Source organism: Panthera onca, chromosome B4, assembly GCF_046562875.1.
Source record: "Panthera onca isolate mPanOnc1 chromosome B4, mPanOnc1 haplotype 2, whole genome shotgun sequence".
NCBI classification, from domain to species: domain Eukaryota; kingdom Metazoa; phylum Chordata; class Mammalia; order Carnivora; family Felidae; genus Panthera; species Panthera onca.
In genome coordinates this window covers 36,242,025-36,266,255 of record NC_138345.1, presented here as the reverse complement: position 1 = coordinate 36,266,255, position 24,231 = coordinate 36,242,025, and the positions used below count along the sequence as shown (strand labels likewise).

Sequence of the window (24,231 nt, the reverse complement as noted above, 5' to 3'; positions counted from 1 at the left end):
GAAATAATGGTGAAATAATCCTTTAGATTAGTAAAGGACTAGGTCACTTTCAAAGTGATACCCTAATTGTGTGTGTGTGTGCATGTGTGTGTATTACCCCGTGTTCGTATAATACTAGACACTTCAATTTATAGCATGTGTGATGGAATTAGTATAGGAAAAAGGAGTAGAAAGGTTATAGAAGTGAGAAAGAGGTGTTTGTCCATAGAGAGAATATGCCAGCCCAGCATGAATAGTTTAATGGCCTCCAAGATACCATTTAGTCCATTACGCTGTTATACATTCTATTAATGCTAATTGAGAGTTTACTGTGTGTTAGAAACTGAAAATACATTAGTGAACCAAAAAAATATGGTCCCTTTCCCCCTGGTGTTTATATGTTATGGAGATTAATCACATGATCACAGGCATAAACTTACTCTTTGAGATTGTGATATAGCCAAATAAAAGTATAGTATTATAAAAAGTATAACAAGGGGAACTTATTTAGAATAAATGGTCAGGGAAGGCATCTCTAAGACACTGGTATTTAAATTGACACATGAAAAGTCAATAGGAATTAGATTCAAAACGTCAAGAAATTTACTTCAGTGGAAACCACTTGTGTGGACACCTTAATAATGGTAAGAGCATGGTATAGTCATGCTATAGAGCAAAAAGAGAACCACCAGTTAGTGGAGAATAATTGAGTAGAAGTGAGTTGGTGGCTGAGTGGGTAGGTAGATGAGTGAGTGAGCAAATGAAGGAGTAAGAGAACAGATCCTATGACATGAAACTGCAGAGGTAGGCAGAAACCAGATTATGTAGGATGGTCACATCAGTGATTTCAGGTTTTATCTTAATCATAATGGTTAACCTTTAAATCATTTTAAGCAGAAGAATGATGAAAATCCATTTTATAGTTTGAAAAGATTATTCTGGTAACTATATGAAAAATGGATAGGGAAAAAATAAATAAGGGTAGAAGGGGGAATACCTGTTAGGAAGATACTGCATAATCCAGGAACATAGTAGGGTGTTGGCAGTGAAAATGGAGAGATTTATTTGGAGGCAGATGCAGTAAGATTTGCTGATGTTTTGTATGTGGACGATGAAGGAGAAGGAAGTGGCAGGGCTGATGCCCGTGTTGTCTGCCATGAAAGCTAAGTTGATGGTGGTGGTGTTTATTGAACTATGGGGAAAGCTGGAGGAGTTTAGTGTAGGGATTCAACTATGTGTATGTTAAATTTGAGATACCTGTGCCCTGTTTCCCATAAAGTTGTCCAGTAGGGAGTTGGATACATGGCTTTAGCTTAGAAGTGTGCTATGAGCTAAAAACTATAAACCGGTCACTCTCAAATACACGTAAATTGAGGAGGTACCTCTTTACTCTCTATTATTACTAGAAAATGTGACACAGTGAAAGTACATAGCATTTTACTCTTAATATAATTACAAGGCTTGATATATTGACATTTACTGCTTACCTATTAACTGCTGGTCATCATGATAAATACTAGTATTTAATCACTTAACGAAATTCTTAGATATATTAATGTTTCCTGGAGAGAAAAAGAACATCAGTGCTCATTGAGTCCTTTTGCAGAAGAATGAAGAATAGTTTGCATTTATTGAAGTACATGTCACCTGTGAATGAAGCAGTGTCTTCATCTTTATTTCATTCCCTTACCTGGATAAATCCTACTTCTCCTTCCATAAAACCTTCTCTTATCTCCTGAGTCTGAGTTACATGTCTCTCCCGTGTTTTTCAGCAGTACCCTGTACTGTTTGTTTGGCAACACTGTGTTCTTATTACTTATTTACTGTCTGTCACTTTAAGAGACTATTTCCATCTTCTCTATTAGAATGAAAGCTCCTTGAGGGCAGGGATTGTGTCTTGTTTACTATTGTATCCTGAATACCTACCATTATGTCTGATACATAGTGGCATTCAGGGAAGACTTGTTGAGTGAATGAATTAATTAATGAGTGAATGAGTGAAATTTTATTCTGACATCCTGAATGTTTACACTTCTGGTAATAGAAGTGTCGCTTTATTTACTAAACAATGTAAAGTTTAATTGCAGTTTTATGAGTTTTACGTTAGCTAACAAAAAATATTTTGAATTATTACAAAAATATGTTGAATTATTACAAAAATATTTTGAATTGTTTTTATTCTTTCTTTCAACTCTTATCTACAGGATTTGATGAAGCACTTTGTCAACTGACCAGAAGAACTCAAAAGATTTCACAATTGTAGATTTAAAGAACATTATTTGAAAGGTTATTTTTAAAGCGTGATTTTAAAGCATGGTAGCCAGAATGGAAAAAATAAAATACAGAAATCCTCATTATCCATGACCTGTCCTTCAGTGGGAAATAAGAGAACTTATTATGTCTCATGGGATGAATGTGTAGTACTCTGTCCTATTGTGGCTGATCTTTCAGATAGTAGGAGCTACCTAAAAGTGTATTCTGTATTATGTAGTCTTCAACTCTGAAATAGCAGTTTTTACATGTCATAAAAACATGTAAAAATTCAAAACAGTCTGGGGCACCTGGGTGGCTCAGTCAGTTGAGTGTCTGATTCTTGGTTTTAGCTCAGGTCATAATCTCACAGCTGTGAGATCAAGCCTCGTGTCGGGTTACACCCTGGGCATGAAGCCTGTTTAAGATTCTCTCTTTCTCTCCCTCTGCCCCTTACCCTGCTTGCACGTGCTCTCTCTCGCGCTCTCTCTCTCTCTCTCTCTCTCTCTCTCTCAAAGAAGAAAAATCAAAACATTCTACAGAACAGATATAAACTGTGATTAAATTAGGATGAAAATGTTTTTGATCTTGCTTTATTTCCTTCCAGTGGAACTAATACTTCTGATTATCATTGGTGAATTTGGCATTAGGTTTTTCAAGATTTGTCTCATCTCTCCTGCCTTAAAGATAGTTTCGTAATTTAAGATTGTTTCCTTATATATAGTACTCTAATGGGCTGCATTTATGGTTGATAGAAGTTTCTTAACCTACCATTTTTTTCCCACTGTTTATCCTTTTATGTCTTAAACTGTTCTCTATGTTGGTAGTGCTGGGGATTTTTGAGGTAAGTCGCTGAACAGTCTAAAAGTATTATAAATACAAACATGTTTCTCAGAACTACATAGAATCATTCAGTCTTAGAAGTAAATCCAGTTGTAAATTAGCAGTATAAACTGCTTTTAAAACAGGTTACTGATTTCTGCAGAAGTCATCGTTTTTAGTCCGTGCAGATTGAAGGTACTATTGTTCAAAGATGCTTCATTTAAAACAAGATATTATTAATGAACCACTGCATTGATAAACTTATGGAAAGTACATTAATATTCTAAGAATCTTAGATGGTGACAGTTAAATTGACAATCATTTTCTCATTAGCTTTGTGTAATCATTTCAGTATTTAAATCAAGCTCTGTCAAGGGGAACTTAGTAAGTTTCATTGTAGACTATTGCTCTAATGTCAATGAGTTTGAATCTCCTTTGTTATGGTGACTGGTTATGAAATCAGTCACTTGACAGACCCTGAAGTGAGACTGCTGGAAATACGTCATGTCTGCCTTCATGGTGACAGCTGGCTACAAAACAAACCCCACCAGAGCCATTCTGCAATTGACAAGGGACTTCAAAGGCCAACAGGGCTGCCACTTCAAAGAGAATTCTGCCATCTCTGGCTTGTTGAAAGAAGAAGTTAAATGGCTATACCCTGCCATAGCAGAAATCTCCATGTTTAGACTTCTCCTTCTTTTGATCTTAGAAAGATGTATGAAATGGGCTTTAAGTTAGGGGAATGATATAGTCTGTAGCAATGGCAACCCGGTGTTATTCTGCATTTCAATCCACTTATTAATGGAAATTACCCAAATATGTTCAAATAACACTAGGTCTAAAAACTCAAATGTCTCAGAGGAGGAATGTTCAAAAGAAGAATTGAAACTTCGTGTTAATGTTGTAGCCACTTTCACAAATGTGGAATAAGTCAGATGGTGAATAAAATGGAGCTCTCGATGTGTTTTTAAAACTCTCCTTCAGTTTCTCCTTTTTATCCCCTTTGGTAGGATCGTATTCTGAATATTGATAGTAAGAATCGCAGACAATGAAAACCTGTAGTCTCAAGACCAATTTGCATAGGTTAAACAGACATTTCTCCCCTTTTAGTAACTCTGTACTTGAAGTTTTAAACTACCTTGTATTGTTTAAAATGTTTTTCATCCAGTTTTGTTGGAGATGATTTTGAAGTAATTACCTTATCATTGTATTGAACAAAGAGAAGATCTCAGAGTTTTAATAAAACTTTTAAAATAAAAGATCAGAATACTAAAAAGCATCTTGAAGAATAACAGTGAAAAGGCAGCACATGAATTCTGTCATTTAGAATACTGATAGCCCTGAAAGATCTTCATTTGTTGGAGTCATATGTAGTACACTTGAAAAAGAAGACAGATAAATAACAGAGCAGTAAAAATATGGAGATTCTATATATGGTATTAAGTGGGAGTAGAGCTTAGCCTGTAATAATTTAAAATTATTAAAACTCAGTGGCATGACCTTTTTAATATTACATGTTTTTCCCTATCATCTATGTATTATAGAGGGATCAAGCTAAGAATCCTTAGAGTATTTTACCTGATCTTCTGTTTTCTTTTTTTCTCTTAAAATGTCTCCTTAGATAAAATAAAAGGGTTGGCTTGGCAGTAGCTTTAGTCACTATAACTTCCTCTATAATTTTGCCAGATGGGGTCAGTAGACAACAAGAAATTCTGAAGGGAGACTGAAGCTCCCAGGAAATAACCACATGACCAAAAAAATCTTTTTACACATGAGTGGTTTGTAACAGTAGTTTTTAAAGTAACGCTTTTGTGTTTGCCTTTTTTATTACAGGTTTTTACTCTTGAAAATTATTTGATAAAATAGTACATGATTATATTATCCCAGAACTTCAAGAAATACCTATGTTTCTAAATTTTGGCTTGAGTTTTTCCTTTTCCTTCAACAGAAGGACCACATCTGTGTTTTCAGAAGTTATAATCAAATGAAAAATTAACTGAAGTGGAAAAGAAATAAAACTTTGGCACACCCCAAAATTGAACCACAGAGATGAGTGCCAGAGTCTATAGATACTGGTTTTCAAAATAGACATATTTTTGTACTTTCTGACTAAACTGCATAACCACTACTGCACTGGGGAGCCCTTTTGGAATCTATGTGGCAGATCTGTAACAGATGATATTTAGTTTGCTTGTAATGAGTTCTTGGGGTGTTTGGCCCTTATTCTGTTATCTCCTACTGAGAAGTTTGATAAACCAAGTTATTGACGATAGAGGCAGTCATCCAAGATATCGCTGAAGGTGAAGTCATGAAAGCCAGATGGCGTCCCACTGATTTTTATATGCAGTTTATGTTCTCCTTGGCTGCACCTTCCTGGATGTTTTCAATAAAACATATTTTCCTAGAGAAATATGCACAGCAGGATTTATCCTACACAACAGATAGTTTTTGTGTGTGGCATGTCCTGGGCTCTATTTTGGCATTCACTTGTCCTTTCCTCTTATCTCTACCTTTTTAAATGAATCAATAAGAGGTAATAAAGGCTAGTATAAAGTGCACTGAACCAGAAGTCAAGTGATATGGGTTCTAGTTCTTCTATTTACTGGCTGTGATTTAGGGTAAGGCTCATAATCTTTTTAAGCCTCTGTAGTAGAGTGAAGTAAATTCTTATCCCCACAATAATTTTGCTTTGGTAGCCTATAAAAACAGTATACAAATGTTGAGCATTATTATGACCAAAATAACCATGTGTGTGTTTGTGTGTGTGTACATACACACTTATGTGATACTTACGAGATCTCTCTTGGTATCCTTGGGTTTCCAGACCTTAAATCCCACCCTTTTACTTTTCTTCTTTAGTAGTAAATTTTTGATAAGGTCAAATAGCTGTCATTTAATTTGCCATTTTTTTTGGTAACCATTTTCCAGGGGTTATATTGAAATAATGTTTTCTCCATTAAATATATCTGTAATTGATGAAATTACACTCCATTTATGTCTAGATAGCTGTTTGACTTTGTTTTTCTAGCAATGCAAATGAGAAGGATTAAAATTTTCAGTTAAAATGCCAGTAAACTTTCATTGTTGAGAACTTAAGGAAAGAGTATGAAGTTGTTTTATTCAAATTACTCATTTGATCTTAGAAAAAGGGCTCAAGCCCTAAATGCTCTGTTCTCTGTTGATGACTTTATGCTATTGAGGGGATTGCTGTTTTTTGTGATGAAATGAAGTTAATGTTTTTTTCTGTGTGAAATGACCAAATGATTTCAACTACAAAGGAAATTTGTTTTTAAAAACTGGACAGCTTGTACAGCCCTCCTACCATGTACTTTATCCTGTTGTCTTGACTTCCTAATAATTCAGAAAAAAACCCAAACTTTTTTCAGAAGAGAATTTACTAGAGCCCGAAGTTCGAGGGAAAGTCTTGTCATCCCATCTCTATTTGTATTTCCCTGATATACTCATTTGTCAAATTCTAATGAGATATAAGGAGGTCTCAGACCCAGATGCAGAAGAGTGTAAAATGATGGCTGCCACATCTTTGTTACTGCTGCTGGAGAAAGAAAATGTGATGTTATTTAGATTATTTCTGTCCTTTTTTCTTCTAGGAGTAGAGTCATGGAGTCTGTGTCAACCCAGGCAATTATTTTTGTTTTACTTGATTCTGGTATGAACTCTTTGTTGCTGAAATAAGCGAATTATAGGAGATAGTAATCAAGTAACAGTTTTCTTTAAAAAATAGTTTGGAGTTTAATTCAGATTTTTAGTTTTTCGTCTTGATGCTTTGTTACCAAAAAATCACCTAACTGGAATTGGCACTAAGATAAACATTAGCCCTTCTTAAAGCCGCTTTCCAACCTCAGTGACACAAATTATGAGATTCATAGCAGCAGGGGGACATTTGCTTTGCTTTGAAAATGTGCACCCACATTTTATTGATGTCTGATTTTTAAAGCTCCCCTTAGGAATGATGAGGGCTTATTATAGGATTTATCTTCCTAAGCTTTCTGAGTTGATAAAGAAAAAAGAGAAATTGAGATGGCTTAGGGGAAAAAAAGCATTTCTTTCACATTGTTGTGTCTCTTTTTAAATTTTTAAAAACGAGATCTTGCCATATGCAAAACATGGGTGGACATAGAATGTATTATGCTATGTGAAATAATCACAGAAAGGCAAATACTATATGGATTCACTTATATATAAAAAACAAAACAAGTGATCAAAACAAAACAGAAACAGACTCATAGATACAGAGAACAAACTATTGGTTATTAGAGTAGGGAAGACTTCAGGGGAGTGGGTGAAATAGGTGAAGGGAATTAAGAGGTACAAACTTCCAGTTATAAAATAAATTAGTCATGGAGATGTAATATACAGCATATGGAATATAATCAATAATACTGTGATAACTTTATATTGTATGGTGACAGATGGTAACTAGACATATTGTGCAGATCATTTCATAATGTGTAAAAATAATTGAGTCACCATGATGTACAGCTGAAACTAAAAGGATACTGTATGTCAATTATACCTCAATAAAAAAAAAATACTATCTTCAGCTGAAGATTTATTACCATAGCACAGTATTACTGGAAACTTAAAGGCAGTTGGCAATGAAGAAATATAGTCAATCAATGTGCACTTACCTCCTCTAAAAGTCAGTCTTAACTCTGTGGATTCTTATAAACCATAAGGCTTTTATAGAAATACCCAGCATTGTTAAGTGTCCTATGGGAATGTGAGCCATATTTTGAGGGATGGTAAAAACATTTTGTAAATTCCTCACCCATGGAGCACATTAATTATTTAAAGTGTCATTTGCTGATTTTATTCGCCCTCAAAAACCTTTGACAGTGTTGACTTATTAGAGAAATGCACCATTATTTGAAAAGTCAAGAAATCTAATGACTCCTAAGATGAATTGTAGAAATATGGTTTCTTTTTCAGTGCTATATATGTGACTCCTACTCATATTTGGGTTCTTCATAAAGTCAGGAGTAAAAGATGGCAGTAATACCTTACAATTCCTAACTTGAATATATTGCTAAATTCAGTGGTATCTGTTACCATTAGGTTACTTCAGGTATCACTTATAATATCTTATTTTCAATAAACAGAAAATTATAATCACGTGCTATCATATAAGTCCTATGCATTTATTTTTTTAATGTTTATTTTGAGAGAGAGCACACACATGTATGTGCGGGGGAGGGGCAGAGAGTAGAGGGGACAGAGGATCCAAAGTGGGCTCTGTGCTGACAGCAGAGAGCCTGATGTGGGGCTCAACCTCATGAACTGCGATATCATGAGCTGAGTTGAAGTTGGATGTTTATCCGACTGAGCTACCCAGGTACCCTAGTCCTATGCATTTAAATGAGGACTAAAAGAAAATAATTCATAATTCTTAACTTTGGTATCATCTGCTTTATTTTGAAATTCTGGTCCAATGGAACCAGTGTCCACCCTCTTGAAAAAACCTAGTAGAGTTAATTTTACTGTGCCTTTCATCCTATAGTTCATTAGACATTGCCCAAAGAATAAGCTTTCAGTCGTCTATACTGCACCATTTTCCCTATCTGTTCAGTACTTTCTTGCCTTAACATATTCTTCAACTGTTGTTATTCCTTCTACATCTTCCTACTAAGGTACTAAAAGTCACGAATTCATTTGTCTTCATTCATTCACTGATTCACCAGATAGTTATTATCTACTCTGTGCCAGGCCCTGGCACATACATTCTTAACTTCCTCCTCCTCCTCATATAATTAACATGATGTTATATTAGTTTTAGGTATACAGTATAATGATTCAACAATTCTTCTATTACTTAGTGCTCATCATGGTAAGGGAACTCTTCACCCCCTTTATTCCACCCCCCCCCCCCCCCCCCCGCCCTCCTCTGGCAAGCACCAGTTGGTTCTCTGTATTTAAGAGTTTCTTTCTGGGACGCCTGGGTGGCTTAGTTGGTGAAGCGTCTGACTTCTGCTCAGGTCATCATCTCACAGTTTGTGAGTTCGAGCCCTGCCTCAGGCTCTGTGCTGACAGCTCAGAGCCTGGAGCCTGCTTCAGATTCTGTGTCTCCCTCTCTCTCTGCCCCTCCCCTGTTTGCATGCTGTCTCTCTCTCAAAAATAAATAAACATTAAAAAAAATTAAAAGAAAAAGAAATGTCTACATTTCTTTAAAAAGTTTGTTTCTTTGTCTCATTTGTTCATTTGTTTGTTTGTTTCTTAAATTCCACGTATGAGTGAAATCGTACTGTATTTGACTTTCTCTTTTTCTTCCTGAGCCAGCCTTCACCTTATTTGTCTGGAGTATAATTTGGCCTCTCCCCTGGCAACTTCCAGCAACTCTTTCTGGTGTTAAATACGTGTTTATTCTGAACCTCAGGGTTAAAGGTAGGACTCTCATCCTTCTTGTTTCCTGTTCTACCTTCAGAGCATTATTCCATCACATTCTTAAGGTTAGAACCCCTACTTTTAGTCTCATGCTGTGCAGGTAGAGCATTGAAGGCTTTCATTGAAGACTTGTTATCTCACTGACTTCAGAATCTGCATAGATAATTTGTTACTTTGTCCTTTCAGGTTCTTGACCAGTAGCCTGTCTCCCTTGACTTTCTTCATCCCATATTTGGCATTCTAAACCTTGTTGTAATCTAGCCCACCTCCACATTCACTGATTACAGTACCTTCCTCTATAAACACAATTGCCTGTTATTTCAGCTTTCTTGTTCATTTGAACTTCTTTCCCCCCCTTTTTTTTATTGTAATCCAGTAGCCTCGTCTTTCCTTCCGTCTGTATACCCTGTCTTTTCTTCCCTCTCTATTTAGTTTATATTCCTTATTCCATTATTTTAGTAATTCTCATTTTCACATTCTGAATCCTCTTGCTCCTTTATTTAATCAGATCCCATTGGTACCTTCTTGTTGCATTTTGGGATAAAAGCCAAAATTCCTAATAATGCCCTACAAGATTCTTCTACATCTAGCCCCTTCCTCCCTCTCCTGCCACATTTGCACCCTTCTCTTTATCAGACCTTGTATCTTTTCTCTATGTGCTTTCCCACTTTAAGGCTACTCTACAAGCTGGAATGCCCTTTTTGTCCCCATCTCCTCTTTACTTTTTTGGGGAAACTCTCTAGGCCCCCAAAATATAGATCAAGGCCTCATGTTACTTATTCTCATGGTGTTATATATCTTCTACATAACACTATACACAATTTATAATTAAATATTTATGAATTTTATTAATTAATGACTGTGGACTCAGAGCTCAACAGCTAGACAGAAATACATCTGTTCTGTTTTCTGTTGCACCTTCAATGCCTAACACATAGTACCTGCACAGGGTAGGAATTAAATGTTCAGGGGATGGGAGAAAAGAGGCAGAAGGGAGAATGGAAAGATGCAGAACTGGGCCTGGGAACACTTCCCAGAATGATTTATTAGATATAATTATGGAAAACTGTTTTAGAAGACTGGTATTGTAGCAAAGCAACATTAACTCTGAATGCAATGAAGTCTAACTGCCTAGCTTAGAATCCTGGTTCTGTCTCTTCTAGTTGTATGACCTTGAATAAGGCACTTTAACTCTCCAAACCTGTATTGTCTTCTGTAAAAGTGAGATAATAATAATACCTAATATCCAGACTCATAGGATCATTATGAGGATTTAATGAAACAGTGTCTGTAAAGCATTTATTAGAACACTTCAAAGTATTCAAATAATGTAAGTTGTTATTGTTGTTATTACAATAGCTCCAGCTATTCCCTATTCATAAAATACTGTACTATTGGTGTGTATCTTGTCAAAGAATTACCATACATTGACAAAAAGAACATAACAGGAGAAAGAAGATTTCTAGTATAAATGCTAGCATATATCTGTTTCAGAAGTTCTGTAAATTTAAATTCTCAACAGAAGTGATTGTGTGATACCTTAAGGTGTGTGTTGGGAGAGGATGGTAGGAAGTTTATATGTATACATGTAAGTAAGCTCTCACTAATATTTCAAAAGTGCTTCTCAACTCAGGAGCTTGGTAACAGTTTTTTCTTTTGAAAAATTTTTTTTGTTAATTGTATAATGGAGTGGGTCGTAATCTAGAATTTCTTTGAAATCAAAAGAGTGGACTTCTCAAGTGAAATGATTTCTGTGATGAATGTTTAACCTCTAGGTACTTCTTTCGTGCACTCCTTTCTTCTAATCACTTCATTCCTTTGGAGACTTATGCTTCTTACCCTCCTAAGAAACTATAGCAAGATTTTCCACAAGCATCTTGGAGACTGCAAGAGTATATTCCCCTCGGCTGGGGAACAGAAGAAGGTGGGAAACTTGAAGATGCGGTCTCTGCCAGCACCTGAAGCACCTAATTGCTTTGCTTTCTTAAGGAAAATGGGTCTGTGGTAAAGCCATAATTTGTTTCTTCTTATTCTGAGTAAAAGTTTATTAGCTTGTGATTTAAGCAAACCATCTGGTCCTGCTGGCACTGTACACTGTCAAGCCCTATGCTTTCTCTTAATATGTTACTGGAGGCAGTTAAGTTACATACTTGAATCCCAGCTCTGGCCTGGACTTTCTTTGTTTCTTAAAACATATGTTTTTGAAGACATACTGTGACCTGGAGCACGTTTTTAAATGGTGGAGAATTTCTTCGCTCTTTAGTGTGGTATATATCTCTTCTTTTCTTCTACTCAGCTTTTGTCTCTCAGTGACTATACCTAAAACTGTATAGCTGCTGTGTGGTAGGCGTGTGATGGAATAGATACCCAAATGAAGGTAGTTGAATGTGTTCTCTGGATTGTGGAAAAGTAACTGAGTATTTCAATTTGACCTTGAAACTATTTCCCTGGCTGGAGCCCAAGCACAAATGAGATAATTATTTTGAAATCCTGGTCTGTGGTACCACTCTAGCCTTAAATACAAACATGTTTTAAAACTTATTTGGTTGTATATATAATCTGAAGTAGGAATACCCTGTGGGTCTGGCACTATAATGGACGAGAATGTTAAACAACCTTTAAGAAAGTTACATTTCACTAACAAGCAAAATTCTATAAGTGAAAGTATGGAAGTTAAAACATGTCTGTAAACACAGCAGACTAGATGCTGGGAAAATAACTGCCACACAAAAAAAAATTGAAGATGGTTGATAAAATATGTATCATAAATTGGCAAGAAAGTAAGAAACTCTCAGGAGATGATTAGTCAGGAAATTCAAATATAAGTACTTGATAAGCTGTTGTACTTGAATATTAGGCTTTGTATCTTGGCAGAAGAAAGAAAAGGTCATGGCAGCCCAAGGTAGAGAGCCTAATATACAACCAACTTCCCCATCCATTTTTTTTTTTTTTTAAGAGAGAGAGAGTGTGCTTGAGTCGGGGAGAGGGCAGAGGCAGAGAGAGAGAATATTAAGCAGGCTCCATGCTTAGTGCATAGCTTGACACAGGGCTTGATCCCATGACTCTGGGACCATGACCTGAGCCCAGATCAGGAGTCCAGCACTCAACTGACTGAGCCACCCAGGTGCCCCATTCCACCCTTTTTAAAAACAATGCACAGTGCCCCAAATTGGTCCTTTGAAAACATTAAGAAAATTGACTGGCCTTTGGTGATACTAAAAGGTGAACAATTTTTGAAGTGATAAAGAGCTCCTAACTACAAGTCCTGCAAGTATTAAAAAGATACAAGGATATTTTGCCAATACATTTTAAATTTAGACTAAATGAGAAAATGCCAGAAAGAATGAAACTTAGCAAGACTAGCTAAATGTGAAAAAGAAAACCTGAAAAGAATGAGTCCATAATAAAATTTTCCCACCAATTTCAAGCCTGGAGCATTATACTGCTGATTTTTAATAAACATACAAGGAACAAATAATTTCAGTTTTACAGAAAGAATTCAAGAAAATAAAAAAGTGGGAGTAATTAATCACCAACATACTTTATAAGATTAGCAGAACTTCGTGTCAAAACTTGACAGAGTTAATACAAGGAAAGGAAAAATTTAGGCCTGTCTCAACTGTGAACATAAATGAAAATTTTCTAAACAAAATATTGCCAACTTAAAGTTAGTGTATGTGGGGACTCCTGGGTGGCTCAGTCAGTTAAGCATCCGGCTCTTCACTTTGGCTCAGGTCATGATCTTGTGGTCATAGGATTGAGCTCCATGCTGAGCGTGGAGCCTGCTTAGGCTTCTCTCTCTGCCCGTACCCACCCTCAAAATAAATAAATAAACATTTAAAGTTACTGTATGTGAAAGAGAAAAATATGCATGAAGACATTTTAGGCCTATTCCAGGAGTCAAGATTGATATCATTAGAAAATTAATTACTATAGTCTATGACATTAAAAGCTGGTAGGAAAAAGTCGTATGATCATCTCAAAAATGTAGGAACTTTACTTAATTTTTTAAAACTAGCTAGCAATAGAATTGTTTTTAAGTTTTTATTTAAATTGTAGTTAGTTAACATGCAGTGTAATATTAGTTTCAGGTATACAATATAATGGTTCTACACTTCCATACATCATTACCTGGTCCTCATCACAACAAGTACTGTCCTTAATCCCCATCACCTGTTTAACCCATCCCCCCCCCCACCCCCCATCAACTTCACTTCTGATACTCATCAGTTTGTTCCCTATGGTTAAGAGTCTGTTTCTTGGTTTACCCCATCCCCTCTTTTTTTTCCTTTTGCTTGTTTCGTTCTTTAAATTCCACATAGGAGTAAAATCACATGGTATTTGTCTGTGACTGACTTATTTTGCTTAGCATAATATTCTCTATTTCCATCTGCATTATTGCAAATTTCAAGATTTCATTCATTTTTATGGATGAATAATATTCCATTGTATACACACACACACGCACGCACGCATGCACACACACACACACGACATCTTTATCCATTCATTAATTGATGGACACTGGGCTGTTTCCATAACTTGACTATTGTGGGTAATGATGCATGTAAATGTAGACATTAGGGTGCATGTATCCCTTTGAATACCTAGTAGTACAATCGCTGGATCATTGGGTACTTGTAATTTTTTTTAAGGAACCTCCATAACAGAATGGCTGTACCAGTTTGCATTCCCACCAACAGTGCAAGAGAGTTCCCTTTTCTCCACATCCTTGCCACCACCTGTTGTTTCTTGTGTTGTTGATTTTAGCCATTCTCAGTGGTGTGAGGTGATATCTCATTGTAGTTTTGATTTGTATTTCTTTGATGATAAGTGACGATGAGCCTCTTTTCATGTGTCTGTTGACACTCTGTATGTCTTTTTTGGAAAAATGTCTAAGAAGGAAACTTCTTAACCTGATAAAAAATATCTATTAAACATATCTATTAAAAATTATACTATAATTTATACAGATAATTTATACTATAATTTATACAAATAAAACTGTTAAAGCATTTCTTTTAGGATGAGGAATAAAATAGAGTACACACTGTCATCATATCTATTCAACATTGTGGTAGACATAGGCAATGCAGAAAGGCAAGCAAAAGTAACAAATATACAGATTGGAAGGAAAGAAAACAATTGTTTTCTTATTGTACATATGATGTGGTTTTGTAAATAGTAAATTAAAAACCTATAGATAAGAGCATTTAAGAAGATTACTAGAGACAGTATCAATATCAGTTGCATTTCTATAACCTGTATCAAAGAGAAAATTACATTTTAAAAAAAGGTGCTGTTTACTAAAACATTAAGAAAATCATATAAAGTGCCTTGGAATAAATATCATTAAAATGTTAAAGATTTTTGTGGTGAAAATTATAAAACTTTTTGAAATATGTTATAGTCCTAAATCTATGTCTCTTTCATGAACTGTTGTAGAACAGTGCCTGGCCTATGGTAGACTCAATAAATATTTTTTGCAGAAATTAAAAAATAGTTAAGCTTCTGAGAAGAGAAGGACTTGTTCTACTAGATATTAAGCCTTATAAAGCTATAGTTAAATTAATGTTTTGGTGTAAGAATGGACAAACTAGTGGATCATAATAGCATAGAAACATACCCATACTTATGAAAATACTTGATGACATGTCAAAGGTTAGGATAGAATGGATTGTTTAAAAATGGATGTTGGATGTCCCTATGGGGGAATATGAAATTGGCCCCCTACCTCACACCATACACAAAAAAGCAATTTCAAGGAGTTTAAAGACCAGATGTTAAACACAATACTTAACACTCTTAGATAACTTTTCAGTCAGATAGTGTATAACAACCACAAAACAACAGCAAATTGTGATGGTTAGTTTTATGTGTCAACTTGCCTGAGACACAGGGTGCCCAGATATTTAGTCAACTTTATTGTACATGTTTTTGTGAGGGTATTTTGGATGAGATTAACATTTAAATTGATACACTTGAGTAAATTAGATTGCCCTCTCTAATGTGAGTGGCTCTCATCCTGTTTTATTCAGGCCTTCTGGTCAGTTGATTCCCCTCCCCCAAGTAAGAGTAAATCCTGCCTGATTGTGTTTGAACTGGGATATTGGCTTTTGCCTGCCTTCGGACCCTAATTGGAACACTGGCTCTTCCTGAGTCTTGAGTTGGCGCCAGTCTTTGGACCAGAATTTCACAGCTATCTCTCTTGGGTCTTGAGCTTGCTCATTTAGTTTGCAAATCTCGCACTTGTCAGATTCCATAATCTCATGAGCCAATTACTTATTTTATATATATATATATATGTGTGTGTGTGTTTTATAATATGAATGTTACACATTATATATAATTTCTTATAAAATGCACATCTTAATATATGTGTAACATTTTATATATTAGTATAATAGTTATAGTATGTTATATTAATGTAATTAATGTAATTACATCTAATTTTATTAACATTAATATAGTTTTTATATATATTTATTTATTGGTTAGGTTCCCCCAGAGAAACAAAACTAATGGGACATATATTGAATGAAATGTGTGTGTGTATGTGTATGTATGTATATGCATGCATATACAGCCCTACCTTGGAGATATTGCCAGTTTGGTTCCAGACCACTACAATAAAGTGAATATGGCAATAAAGTGAATCAAATAAATTTTTTTGGTTTCTCAGAGTGTGTGTGTGTGTGTGTGTGTGTGTGTGTGTGTACATATACATATAACATATAACACATAACATATACATATAAACATATATATATAATGTTTTTGCTATATTGTGGTTTATTAAGTGTGCAATAGCATTATGTCTAAGAAGACAATGTTTGTGCCTTAATTAAAAAATACTTTATTGCTAAAAAATGCTAACTAGCATCTGAGCTTTCAGCAAGTTGTAATATTTTTGCTGGTGGAGATTGCTTACTTTGATATTGATGTCTGTGACTGATCAGGATGGTGGTTGCTGAAGGTGGGGGTGGCTGTGGCAATTCCTCTTTCTATTTTTTTGTGTTTTTAGGACAACTTTCTAAGACCTTTATTAACAGGTACTTGCTCTTTGTTGACTTTTTTTTGAAAAAAATCAAGTTGTAATCTTTTATTACAAACAGGAATGAGGCTTTTAACAATATTAGCTTGACCAGATATGAAGCAGTTTAAAAACCTTTAAGGGTGTATTGAGAAAAAAACAGGCTTTTTTTTTTTTTTTTTTTTTTTTTTTAGCATATTTGCCATTACTAAAAAGAGATGTCTTTCAGCAAGAATAATAAAAACCCTGTGATGCTCCATAGATAATGCAGATAGTTCAAGTTATCTGATTAATGGGCAAAAAGCAAGCACTTAAAATCTTACACTCCAGTCTTTTGTTCATTTCTTATTGCCGGAATATCCTATTCATTTCTTCTTGTTGGATGACTGACCCAGATGATGGTAGAGATGCTATACCAGCATTTACTTGGCCCTGCCCTAGTCTGTGGGGCAGGGACCCAGAGGGAGGCAGGTGAATTCTTAGCTGGTGGATCATCTGCTTTTGTCTCTTGCCACCTTGTCGTTTGGGGTTTTTTGGGCATATGTGTAGGTGATTGAAGTTGTGGAGGTAGCAATATTGAGGTGACTGCTTACCTTGGGTCTCATCTTCCTGATTTCCTTAACTTCTTCATTGCTGTCCTCTCTGGACTGTCTTTGCTGAGGAGGCCCCCTGTGGAATTGTTGTCTATAACCCTGATACATACTCTGTCTCACTGGTCTACCTATTCTCCTGAATTCTGGTTGTCAGCACTTTGAGCACTTTTCCCTGCACAAGCAGATTGGAAGACAGTGGTTGATGCCTACAGGGTCTCCACATGAGTAAAATGGGAACTCTTGCCTGCGGTAGGGTCTGGCCTTGGGAGCACTCTCTGATCTCTCATGCTTTCCCTACCTTCACTGTTCTGGTAATTCTGCTGGTAATTGATGGAGGACCCCTGCACTGTGGATAGTGTCTATAATGCTAAAATTTGATGCATATTTACTGCCTTGTAGTCGAGCTCCACCAAGGCCTGTAGCATTTGTTACCTCCTCACCCTTTGTCTTTCAACCACATCAGACTCTACAGTCTCTCCATCTCCCACACTATGAAGGTACTTCTTGGGGTTATTCCTCTTTATGGCAGTCAGGTGTACAAATACATCTTCCTTGGTGTCATTACTATTAATGAAACCATATCCATTTCTTACATTGAACCATCCTACTGTTACCAAAACCTTCTTGTACATGCTGGTGGGCACCCCGATGGGAGGCCACCATCACCAGCTGTGGGATCAGGCTTGGCGTCAGCAGTGGTGGGGCAGGGGCAGTGGTTGGGTGACTGGAAGGTCTCCACTTTGCTGCTCATGGTTGCTGTGATGGTGACGGGGCTGGTTTTGGCAGCTGCAGCTCCTCCTGGGATGTTGATGGTGACTAGGCTAGAGTTGGCGGAGCTGCTCAGAGCTCTCTGAGGTCTGCTCTTTTCGCCCACTACCTATTGCAATTTCTTCAGATAAGAACACTGTGAAGTTTGCCACATCAGCTCTTTTTTCACAGACAATTTCTCTGTAGCCTATGATGCTGTTTGGTAGCATTTTACCCACAGTAGAACTTTTTTCAGAGTTGGAGTCAGTCTTCTCAAAGTCTGCTACTTTATCCACTGAGTTTACATAATATTCTAAATCCTTTATTGTCATTTCACCTGTCTTTAGAGCATCTTCAGGAAGGAGTAGATTCCATCTCAAGAAACCACTTACTTAGCTCATCTAAAAGAAGCAACTTCTCATCTGTTCAAATTGTATCATAAGATTACAACAATTAAGTCACATCTTTAGGCTCCACTTCTAATTCTAGTTCTCCTGCTATTTTTATTCTATCTACCATTCCTTCCTCCACTGAAATCTTGAACCCCTCACAGTCATCCAGGAGGATCGGAATCAACTGCTTCCAAATTCCTGTTCAGGTTGATATTTTTACCTCTTCCCATGAATCACAAATGTTCTTACTGGCATCTAGAATGTTGAATTTTTTTCAGAAGATTTTCAGTTTTCTTGGTCCAGATCCATAGAGGAGTTCCTATCTGTGGCAGCTGTAGCCTTTCCGAAATGTATTTCTTCAATAATAAGACTTAAAAGCTGAAACGACTTCTTGATGGACTGCAGGATGGATATTGGTTTAGAGACATGAAAACAACAATAATCTCATTGTACATCTCCATCAGAGCTCTTCAGTGACCAGGTGAATTGCCAACGAGCAGTCATATTTTGAAAAGAATCTCTTTTTTCTGAGCAGTAGGTGTCAACAGTAGACTTAAAATATTCAGTAGACCATGTTGTAAACAGATGTGCTGTTATCTAGGCTTTGTTGTTCCATTTATAGAACACAGAGCGCAGTTAGTATGATTCTTAAGGGCCTCAGGATTTTTGGAATGGTAAATGAGCACTGGCTTCGACTTAAAGTCATCAGAAGTGTTAGCCCATAATAAAAGAGCCTATATTTTGAAGCTTTGAAGATAAGCATTGACTTATCCTCTCTAGCTATGAAAGTCATAGATGGTATCTTCTTCCAGTATAAAGCTGTTTCATGTACATTGAAAATCTGTTGTTTAGTGTAGGCCCCTTTATTAATTATCAGTGCTAGATCTTCTGGATAAATTGCTGTGGCTTCTACATCAGCACTTACTGCTGCTTCACCTTGCATTTTTATGTTATGGAGACAACTTCTCTTAAACCTTATGAGTAGTTCTCTGCTGGCTTTAGATTTTTATTCTGCAGTTTCCTCACATCTCTTAGCCTTCATAGAATTGAAGAAAGTTGGGGCTTTGCTCTGGATTAGGCTTTGTCTTAAGGGAACACTGTGGCTGGTTTTATCTTCTGTCCAGACCACTAAAACTTTCTCCGTGTGAGCAATAAGGTTGTTTCACTTTCTTATCATTCGTGTGTTCACTAGACTAGCACTTTTAATTTCCTTCAAGAACTTTTCCTTTGCATTCACAATGTGGTTGCTGGTGCAAGAGATCTGGCTTTCAGCCTCTCTCAGCTTTGGACATGCCTTCCTCTCTAAGCTTAATCATTTCTAGCTTTTGATTTAAAGTGAGAGATCTGTGACTCTTTCTTTCACTTGAACTCTTGATGCCATTGTAGGGTTATTAATTGGCATAATTTCAGTATTGTTGTATCTCAGGGAATAGGGAGGCCTAAGGAGAGAGAGCGTGACAAGGGAATAGCCAGTTGGTGGAGCAGATAGAGCACACAATATTTGGCAAATGGCGTCTGCTATCTTATTTGGGTGCAGTTTATGGTGCTCCCAAAAGAATTATAGTAATAACATCAAAGATCACAGATCACACATCACTATAATGTATAATAATAATGAAACAGTGGGGTGCCTGGTGGCTCAGTCGGTTAAGCATCCAACTTTGGCTCAGGTCATGATCTCACGGTTTGTGGGTTCGAGCCCCGTGTCGGGCTCTGTGCTGACAGCTCAGAGCCTAGAGCCTGCTTTGGATTCTGTGTCTTCCTCTGTCTCTGTTCCTCCCCATTCATGCTCTGTCTCTCTCTCAAAAATAAACATTAAAAAGATTTTTTAAAAAATAATAACAATGAAAATGTTTGAAATACTGGGAGAATAACAATGTGACAGACGTGAATTGAGAAAATGCTGTTGAAAATATGGCAACAGAAGGACTTGCTTGACACAGGGTCACCACAAAACTTCAGTTTGTAAGTATTTTTTACAATTACAGGTCTTTGAAGCACAATAAACAAGGTATGTCTGTACACACACACATACTGTATTCAGTGTATATCCCATTGCTTCTCTTTCTCTTCAGAACTCTAGCACACCTATAATAATCATTTATTTCTTCATCACAAAGATTGGAAGGTTAGTAGAGTTGGCTTTGCTTTAGTCCTTGACTGGGTTGGCCGTGCCCACGTGGCTCTTTCTAGGACCCAACTGAAAGGCAGCAGCTACTCAGAATGTTGGGTTTTTTGGCAGTGGTAGAACTACAACCTAACTACATGTATTAAGAGCCTCAGCTTGTGTCTGAATTGCCATCCCAATGGCCTAAGCAAGTTATATAGCCAAGCCAGAATAAGGGTCATTAAAGGCAGTATACTCTGCCCATCATGATACTATGGGAAGGATGTGGATGAATACTAATAGTGTAGTGTAATGAATAATTGGGACCGCTAATTCAGTCTACTGAAGGCAGTACAAAAGTGGGGAATATTGTATGACCCTGGGTAGAAGAAGGATTTCTTAAACAGGATGTAAATGTCACAAATCTTAAAGGCTTAACGAATTTGTTTATATTAAGATATTTTTGATCATACAGAGATACCATAATGAAAAGGAACACATAGTGTACAAAGTGGGAGAAGTAATTTCCTAAATATTTAATTGATGAAATGTTGGTTTCTGAGAATATATGTTTAAAATTTCTCCAAATCAACGAGAATAAGAAAAGCCAGTGGAGGCAGGGGGAGGGGCAAAGATTTGAGTGGCAAAGAAGCAGCAGCACATATGGTCCCTAAACAAATGAAACATGTTTAACCATACTGGTTATTATTGAAGTGATGAAAGAACTTGATAAAATATTTCTTGAGAAATTTATAAAGAGGAAATCAGGTTATTGCTATCTGCACCCAGTGATCAATGTTGTTGCTAAAAGTTGGACAACCATTATGTGTCTCTTCATATGCTATAACATGAAGTACACAACTTTATTTGTGGAGTACTGTTGTTAAAAAGACAAATTGAATCTCAATCTAATGAAGACTTTAGATATAACTTTCATTTTATAGGAAACACGAGAACAAGAGGAACAGCATAAATAGCACCATAGAAAAAATAACCGACTGAACCCAATATGTGGGGCATTCTATAGGATATGTGACTCAATTTTGTCATGAAGCTAATGGCATGGAAAATTAAAAATGTTAAGCAATATGGCAGCTGTCCAAGCACCTTTGAGTCAAAAGAATATCGTTTCCTCATTGAATTGCCTTTACATTCTTGTCAAATCATATTGCCATAACAGGGTTTATTTCTTGACTCTCAGTTCTTTTTTTTTTTTTTTTATCTTTTTCCATTCTTATGCCAACACTACCTTGAAGTTTTGTAGTAAGTTTTGAAGTCAAGAAGTAAGAGTCTCCCAATTTTATTTTATTTTTTTCAAGATAACTTTTCTTATTCTGGCTCCCTTTCATTTTCATGTGGATTTTAGGATCAAGTTGTCACTTTCTGCAAAAAAGACAGAGTTTTGATAGGGATTATGGTGAACCTGTGGATCATTTTGGGGAGTATTGTAATTTTAACAATATTAAGTCTTTCAATTGGTGAATGTGATGTTTTTCCATTTATTTAAATCTTCTTTAATTTCTTGCAGTAATCTTTCAGAATTTTCACTATACATGTTATGCATTTTAAAAATTAAATTTATACCTAGTTATTTCCTTCTTTTTGATACTATTTAAAAAAATTTTTTTTACATTTATTTATTTTCGATAGAGACAGAGCACAAGTGGGGGAGGGGCAGAGAGAGAAGGAGACACAGAATCCAAAGCAGGCTCCAGGCTCTGAGCTGTTAGCACAGAGCCCGATGCGGGGCTAGAACTCACAAACCACAAGATCATGACCTGGGCCAAAGTCGGATGCCTAACCGACTGAGCCACCCAGGCGCCCCATTTTCTGATGCTATTTTAAATGGAATTGTTTTCTTAATTTCATTTTTGGAATGTTTGTTGCTTGTGTATGGATAGACCATTGGTTTTTGTGTATTGATCTTGTATTCTGCAACTTTTGTATACTTGTTGATTATAATTTTTTAGAGGATTTCTTAGCATTTTTCACTATATAAGATTATGTCATTTTCAACCAGAAAAAGTTTTGTCTTCCTTTCCAACATGGGTACCTTTTAATTTTTTGTGTATTCTAATTTCCCTGGCTATTACTTCTAGTACAATATTAAACAGAAATGGTGAGAAAGGACATTCTTTCTAGTCTTGTTCTTAGTGCTGGCCTTAGAGGGAAAGCATTACGTTCTTCATCATTAAAGAGTATATTAGCTGTGGGTTTTTCATAAATGCCCTTTATCAGTCTGAGAAAGTGTTTGTTTTTTGGGTTTTTTTGTTTTTGTTTTTTGTTTGTTTGTTTTGAGAGAGCGTGTGTAGAGGCAGAGGTGTTGGGAGGCAGAACAAGAGAGAAAATCTTAAGCAGGCTCCACACCTAGGAAGGAGCTGAATATGGGGCTTGATCTCACAACCATGAGACCATGACCTGAGCCAAAATCAGGAATCGGATGCTTAACTGATTGAGTCACCCAAGCACCCAAAGAAAGGTTCTTTGTATTTTCTTGACTGTTTCTGTTATGAAAGGTTGTTAGAAATTGCCAAATGCTTTTTTTCTACATCTACTTAGATAATCATATGGTGTTTTTGTCCTATATTCTATTAATATGGTTTATTGCATTTATTTTTTATGTGTTAAACCAACCTTGCATTCTTAGGATAAATCTCAATTTTTAGATCTTACCGGGTTTGGTTTTTTAGTATTTTAGTTTGATTTTAGTTTTTGAATACCATCTGTATTCAGAAGGTATATTCTTATGTAGTTTCCTTTCTTGTGATATATTTTTCTTGTTTTCTCGGAAGGATTTCTGTGTCATGATCCCTTTTTGCCATGATTCCCATTTCTCTTACTTTCTGGCCTACATTGTGTAAAGTTCACCTTTTGTACATTTCTTGCCCAAATCTAGAATCAGCTGTATTTTTAAGGAGCCCTTTCAATTTAGTGGGAAACTATAGCCTGGGTGCTGTGGTGTTCAAACTTGTTGGCTCTCATTGCTTTTAATTCCTGAGTGGTGAATTATATAGGTGTATGTTGTCCTTTTGGTTCAGAAATACACACATAGAATAGGTCCCTTTTTTACATGAAAAAACATAATGTTGGATGAAATAAAGTCAGGAGGCTCCATTTATACAGTGTTCATAAACTTAATAGAATAAAGCAGTGATTTATTTTTAAATACATACGAAAGGCAAAAATAAAGAAATGGAAGAGATTAAGTAACAAATTAAGAATGGTAATGACCGGAGTGCCTGGGTGGCTCAGTTGGTTAAGAGTCCAACTTCGGCTCAGGTCATGATCTTGCAGTTCGTGAGTTGGAGCCTGAGTTGGGCTCTGTGCTGACAGCTCGGAGCCTGGAGCCTGCTTCGGATTCTGTGTCTCCCTCTCCCCGTTCCCCTCCCCTGCTCACGCTCTGTCTCTCGCTGTCTCTCAACAATAAATAAACGTTAGAAAAAAAAAAAAAGAATAGTAATGACCTATCATAGGGGACTTGGGGGATACAGTTGGATAATTGCACTTATAAAGCTAGTGAGTATAAAAGATATAAAGTATAAAGGATAGTGAGTATATAGATGGGTGTATTGCTCTTGGTTCTGGAATATATACATATTCCTTTTTTATATACATATAACATTTCACATTGCTTATTCGTTAAATTTTAAGGTGTTTATGAACAATATGAAGCATTGTCAAATTATCTTTTCTACAGTTTGTAAGTAGTTTTTACATAATTTCAGATCTTTTGCCAGTAGGCTGAAAGTGCCTTCCTATCGTGGCTGTAAAAGTCCTCCTACTGTTCAGAGTGCTGACTTAGTTGGATATCCAAATTGATAAAAATGATATTTGACCATGCAACTGTATTTATTCAGTTGCATATATATTGTAGCTCTAAATGTGAAACATGTAATTTAATAAAAGATT

The 24,231-nt window shown here is 36.2% G+C and overlaps 1 protein-coding gene and 1 pseudogene across 13 annotated transcripts in view; one reads left to right on the top strand and one right to left on the bottom strand.

The window, feature by feature from the left end:
- The window catches only part of ERC1 (ELKS/RAB6-interacting/CAST family member 1), a 523,992-nt gene that overhangs the window by 262,534 nt on the left and 237,227 nt on the right, over nucleotides 1–24,231 (top strand). The gene's annotated exons all lie outside the window — the stretch shown is intronic.
- On the bottom strand, nucleotides 16,845–17,781 carry LOC144616849 (Y-box-binding protein 1 pseudogene; annotated as a pseudogene).